This window comes from Cyprinus carpio, chromosome B7 (assembly GCF_018340385.1).
Source record: "Cyprinus carpio isolate SPL01 chromosome B7, ASM1834038v1, whole genome shotgun sequence".
NCBI classification, from domain to species: domain Eukaryota; kingdom Metazoa; phylum Chordata; class Actinopteri; order Cypriniformes; family Cyprinidae; genus Cyprinus; species Cyprinus carpio.
The window spans coordinates 22,523,458-22,530,595 of record NC_056603.1 but is presented as its reverse complement, the minus strand read 5'-3'; the positions used below and the strand labels follow the sequence as shown (position 1 = coordinate 22,530,595).

Genomic DNA, 7,138 nt, shown 5'->3' with positions numbered 1-7,138 from the left:
TTGCAAACTGATGAAGTCAAACTAATTGAAATGGTCTTCTATACTTCCTGGCTGAGCTGACACAATGAAAACACTCCTGGAATTCAATAACAGAGCACAAACAGTCCATATAACACTGGATGTGCTAGAGTGCAGGGAAGGGGGGGAGGACATGTGCTATTGCATGAAATGAGTGGAAGATGCAATCTAAACTCAATGATACCTGGCCTACAGCTAGGAGCATTTGATGAGAGTGCCATTTTCTGCATGACTGTGAATCTCACAGCTACAGTTGAGGTGATGCAGTAAAAGAAAAATCTCATCAAAATCTTTTTGCTTATCCATAGGTGTTTCGATATAACCTTTGCTCTGAGTCTTCACCTTAACCTTAAACTTTATCTAAAATCCATATCTTTAAAGGTAACATTGACTCCAACAAGCACAGTGGCTCTGCAATCCTTCAAGCCTGGGGTTTCTTCTCCCTGCAGGTTCTTTAAGGGGCCTTCACCTTGAGATCCAATGAGAGCCATTCATCATTCTGAACTAGAGCTAGAGACAGAGTTTGACACACGCGTCTTAGTCGGTCAATACTAGAACAATACACAGCACCTTGGGTTTGTGTTTAATCAAAACTGGAACTGTTTCCAAGCTCTCTGCTGGCAATGAATAATTCCAGCATTTGTACATGCTTATGCAATACATTGCAAACAATAAGAAAATCTGCATGAACTGTGGTTGGTTTTACAACAATTTAATTGAACTCAGTCATGAGAACACATTTCTGAGCAATCAAGCATCAGACCACCTCCTAATCACAGAACACCACATTCTCTAAATGTAATTTAACAATCAGTGAAGGACAGCTAAGCGTGTAATCTAAAAACAGCCCTCATAGTCACAAAATTCCATTTAGGACTGTATTTATACACACAATCAAATATTCAAAATCTTTTTTTCTGCCGTTTCAGGCAAATGTGCCGCATGAATTTTAATAACCTTTGAATAATTTACAAACAATATTCTTTCCTCTTGTAGGAACTTTCACATCCTTCCTTTTCACAGACTTGTTCCCTCTTCTTTTTCACCCACCTCCTGATCTCTCTCATTAATTCAACCATCCACCCAATTAAAAAGTTCTTGTTCTTTGTGAATCATTTCTTGTCTCTGCTTGAAAAATGTTTATATTTTGGAATCTGCTTGAACAGATGTTTTTAAGTAGATACGGCTCTATTTGTCCCACTCTATAAACACTCATGCAAGCAGCACCTGAGGTCTTATGGCCCTTTTCCACTGCGTGGTACGACTCTGCTCGGCTCGGCTCGGCACGGTTTGCATTTCCACTGCAGTTTATTATCGCTTTAGAGTGGGCGGGATTATTTACATGTCATTATAGTTGCGCCGCCTCTACTGCCACGACTACTTAAAAAACGTTTTCATTCCACGTCGCCCCATCAAGCTCTCGCTGGATCAGCTCCTCTGCTATCAACGAGAGGAACGTCTGTACTTCTGCAACAGACAACAAAACTTTTTGGTTGTTAAAAAAAAGGTGCTCTCATTCAAAACAGTTGCGTTCGATCCTTCACTGGCTGTGCTGATTTAAATATAGCGGTTCTTTTGAATTTGTGTCGCAAGTTCAGAGACGCAGGTAGTGACGATTTTCTCCGGCCAATCCGTGATCAGCAGAGCTTACACGTCACATTTTGGTAATGGTACAGTTCACTTGGAACCTCAACCGAGGTGGTACTAAAAAAAGTACCAGGTACCAGGTACTGTACCCAGTGGAAAACCCCCCAAAAGTGAACCGTACTGAGCCGTACCATGCAGTGGAAAAGCACCATTAGCCATACTGCTCCTCTAGTACAGTCAAATCTGAAATCTTAATTAGCGGCAATGGAGTGATGGTTGTCAGTGAAAACGTGTGTGTGTGTGTGTGTGTGTGTGTGTGTGTGTGTGTGTGTGTGTTTGTTAAAGCTCATAAAGGAGGTTTGCTAAGCCCCACTAAGCAGCCTAATTTACACAAGGTGTAAGATCTGGGCTAATGTCCTTAAAACTGTCTGACCGCACGCCAATATGGGCCTCTGTGAATTGCAAGAAGAGGCAGACACATTCTCCCTTTGACAATACAGACAGACAACAAGTGTGACAATGTTCCTCTAGCCACATGTCAGGATCAATTCATCAAGCTTTTTCACATCACAAGCTCTGCAAATTGCTATATTTTCGAGATAAATCAACTCCACGCTTTGCAAGAGTTTCGCATCATTGCACATGTTTAGATTTAAGAGCAGTGAAACTGAATTATATGGTTTATTGAGCTTGTCATTCTGTTACAAATTAACTTCATGAGGTGCCTTGTGAGAAACTGTATAAGTTCATTACTGACCACCAGGGCAGTCGCTGATGGGATAGAAAGTGGTGATGATTATTGGGGACCCCAAAACTATTTAGACCCTTGAAAACAAACTAAAATATGTGAAAATAAATATCCTTAAAATTCAACAAGACACATCTGGAAAATGGAAATCAAATGATCAAATGAAAAAATGTTTCATGGTTTTGTGCTTTATATGGTTTGAAATGTGTTTTATATATAAACACATTTCAAACCATATAAAGCACAAAGCCATGAAACATTTTTTCATTTGATCATTTGATTTCCATTTTCCAGATGTGTCTTGTTGAATTTTTAAGGATATTTATTTTCACATATTTTAGTTTGTTGTTTAGTTAGTTGACTTTATAATATGAATTAAATTATATATATATATAATATATATATATATATATATATATATATATATATATATATATAATTTAATTCATATTATAAAGTCATTAGTATTGTATAATAAACTGTATAAAATCATACATAAAAAATATTTTTACATTATTTAAATTACATATTAATTGAAAATAATTTTTATGTTCTTGAAAGCAATACCTAAAAAAATGACCTATAAGTTTGAATGGTGTTATCACTGGATGATATCACTTGAAAAGATGCAGTCAGAGTAAGTAAAATATAAATTACTATTAATTAATTAAAATATAAATTACTATTAATTATATAAAATATAAATTACTTTTTTAGTCATTCACTTGCTGGAACACACTATCACACAAACACGTTTTTTCTACACAGCCCATGCATGAAGCCCTATTTTCTTAAAAGATCACGCACACATCTCATGCAATCTATCACATCACTTCAGCCTGAGAGAGCACAGGAGAGAGCGAGAGACTCAAAAATAACCCTACAGAACACAATGCCTGCAACTGGCCCTCTTTTAGCCTCTCTCTCTTTTTCCTTCTTCCCTTCTTTCTCCCTCTCTGTGATTATGTTTAAGGCTTCATTTTCTAGTATATTGTAAAGGTTTAAATTGCTGTCTGATTTCACTAGGGCCATATTTTATTCTTTTTGAAGTGACAAGAAAAGAAGTGATTACTTCCATCTGTTCTCAGGCATGCACACACATATACTGTACATATGAAAAACAGCCTGTAGCTTCGCACAAATACTGTCAGAGCTCTCAGGAGCCATGAAGACTCAAATCAGCCAATCTCCAGTGTTCCTGCTGTTACTATAGAGACTGCTTGCATCAGGATGGAATGAAGGAAGCATGTGAACTTTTCTGTGTTCACAGAACAGAGTTCACATGCTGGAAACAGAAAACCCCTTCTGCTGCTGAAAAAGGTCACTAGAACGCATGTAATTCAGCTAATTCCAGGTGGAATATGTATTTCATGAATAAATATATTTGCCACCATAAATGCAATAAAAAAATGTGTTTAAAGGTAAAAATAGTAGTACATTTTATAGTAAACATGCAAAGATGTTGTAAAATTCAGTATATTCTGAAGGATTAGCATTATTTAAAAAACAAATAAATGTTACCTCAAATAATTACTTTAGTTCATCAAGGGGGTTCAACTGACACATTTATGAACCCCTGATGTAAAGGGACATCAGCTGCACTCCATCACATTTACCATGTTTAAATCCATCTGAATTTATCTGATTTTCCCCAAACAATGGTGCCTGCTCGTGGTGACCCATAACTCACCTACAGTTCATCTATTATTCAGCCATCTGTTCAGAGGTATGTAGGAAAATTCTAGGAGGACATATGTGGTAAATCATAACTATGCAGGACTTATGCAATAGCAAATAACTCAGCAAATATTTCTCAGCTGACTACAATTGCCTGTGCCCATACAGAGTTGCATATGGATCACAAGATAATTTATGAATGACCATGTATATATCATGCTGTGTCTGTGTGTGTGTGTGTGTGTGTGTGTGTGTGTGTGTGTGTGTGTGTGTCTAGAGCCGAAACAGAAGAACAGAAGCTTATGGCAGTTTGTTCAGATGGGTAAGAGAATGCCATTCTGACCCTTTGGGAAGGAATCACGTGATGAACACTTGCGCAGACAAGCACACACAGTACCCTGTCCTCTCACACAAATACTTGTAAACACAGACTCAAGAACAATTTTTAGGATACTGAACTGCAGAGACATGCTATCTATTGTAACTTTGTGCAATTTATCCTCAAAAATAGCTAGTTTTCTTGCAGACCTTGTCTAAGTCTAAATCTGGGGTGTCAAACTCAATTCCTGGAGGGCCAGAGCCCTGCAGAGTTTTGATTCAACTCTAATTAAACACACCTGATCCAACTAATCAAGTCCTTCAGGCTTATTTGAAAACTACATGGTATGTGTGTTGGAGCAGGGTTGGAACAAAACTCTGCAGGGCTCCAGCCCTCCAGGAACTGAGTTTGACACCCCTGGTCTAAATAAAAAATAGTTTCTGCTGTAATTAAAAGAAATACTCACAGTTTTGATTTGATCTACAACACTGTCAGTGTGAAAGCAGCTTCTGTTGCAGTTATGCTGTTGCTTTGCTTACATATTGCTTTTGTCTGGTATAAAATGTGATTTTTTTTTTTTAAGTTTTGTGTTCTACGTGCTTGATCTCACTTTTTTAACATCTTGTGCTTCTCTGTGAGGTAGTGATTAGTGATTTTGTGCAAGTATTTACTCTGCATGAGTCTAGCATCTGCTCTTTCTAATTAGCCACCAGCAGACAGATGAAGAGAGAGAGAGACAAACAGAGAGAGTGGAGGAGAGATAGAGAGAAAAATAGAGGGGGGTTGACGGTGGAGGAAAGTAGGGAGAGATCACAACAGGGGGAACAGAAGAAAAGGTGACTGAGGAAAAAAAGAAGAAAAAAAAGAAAGAAAGCCGGAGGTGCGACAGAGAATCATAGGGGAAAATTCACCCAAAAATGAAAATTCTATCATAAAAATAGCCCATGACTCATGCATAAGTCTTCTAAAGCCATAAGGGAAAGCGATTCAAATTTATCTTGTTATCCACTGATAATCTCACCCTCCAGTGGTCTGATAACTGCTGTGAGCAGATCGCTGAGGTGAACTCAAGAACCGCAGGATTTGTGAATGAATCCTTCAGAACAGTTCTGAGAACAAGATCACACGATTCACTGGAAAGACTTGACTAAAAAGAATGATTCACTACTTCCCTCAAGTAGCTACTGCATTAGATATACGGACTTCTTTTAAGGTATTTCTTATAAACCCTCTTTTTATGTTACACAGATTTAAAACAAGTTGTAAAAATTCTGAGCTCACTGTATTTAAATTTCATTAAAAAATGGTTTGGATTGGTTTGATTTGAACGCATGATAGAGTTTCTGTGCCAAACACACTCCTTCTGGGTTCATATGTTTCGTAAAGTTTTTTTTCAAACATGGCCCTTCATGACATCATGAAAGGCATAATTCCTTGTATGGGCACTTCTCTCAGAAGAGCGCACACACGTCAACCAGAGCAAGAGCGAGAGCACGCCTATCAACTTCTTCGGCAGCTGACTGTGCTTTGTTAGCAATCGGTGCACAAGTGCTCGTGACTCTTTAGCTCCGCCCACGACACGCCTCCAGAAGCTTGGCTGTTTTCAGAGGGAATTATAAAGTTGTATCTTTCTTTTATAAATATGACAAAGATTCTTTGGAGATATGAAGGATGCAATACTACTCTATAAGTACTCAAGATTAACATGACATTGAGCGAAACTGTATGTGTTATGTCCCCTTTAATTTACAAGTGTCATGTGTGATCTTTATTTAAGCTAACTTCTGACCTTTAAATCATAGCATACTTGTGATTTTATGACATTGATTACTGCTTTATTTAATCAGAAACGCAATCTTCATGTTTTTTTGTGTATTTTACTTTCATTTTATTACAATTAGGCCAACAGCACCACCTAAGGAATTAAAACGCCTTAACAGTCGGGCATTAGGACACCAGGGGAGGCTGTTACTGCTGTTACTTTAAGTGCTAGTTACTGTTGACACTATCGCACAAAAGACCCGTCATTCTGTATGTATTCTCAAATTAAATGCAGCAAAACAATGAATCACAGCAGGCAAAAGTTTGTTTCAAGAATGACCACACTGTTGACATGATCTTATCGCTAGCACACGCTGAGCACATTTGAGCTATTCATCTTTACATTTTAAGGCATTATCGGCTGATTCTGATATCGTTCTGATAATATCGTGCATCCCTAATGTAAAAGCTTTTCTTAACCCATGTTAAGTACTGTATGTAAAACGTGCATACACATGTGAGAGAAAGCCTTTGATATTCAGTACATTTTCTCATTAATATACAGTGACATACCCTAATGTATGAGAGACTAAAGGACGTTCACAACACACTTCTCTCACACATACGACTTGCTAAAGGAGGAAGGTGAGCAGAGAAAATGTAAATTAACCAGTGCAAATACTGCACAGAGGATAATATAATTTAAAATACAACTTCTTTCTTTTTCTTCACAAAACACATTTGGTGATGTAGCAGGAAAAAGCAGATGGTAATCAAGAGAAAAAAAAAGAAGTGAATATTGGTGTAAGTACTGTATGTGCTAAATATTTAGCTGAAGACACATCTGAAGTAGAGACCAGAAAACATGAAAATAACAGAGGGAAAAAGAGAGCACATCAGGACAGATATAAGGACAGCCAATCTGTTTGTCTGTGATGAGACCAGCCGGTGGTACAGAAAATAAACTAATCCATGCAATATCACAGCTCAGTGGTCTGCACACAGTGACTTTAAAACTAATAAAACTA

The 7,138-nt window shown here is 37.6% G+C and overlaps 1 protein-coding gene across 6 annotated transcripts in view; it reads right to left on the bottom strand.

The window, feature by feature from the left end:
* Positions 1-7,138, bottom strand: part of LOC109092696 (centrosomal protein of 89 kDa-like) — a 61,449-nt gene that overhangs the window by 27,985 nt on the left and 26,326 nt on the right. The gene's annotated exons all lie outside the window — the stretch shown is intronic.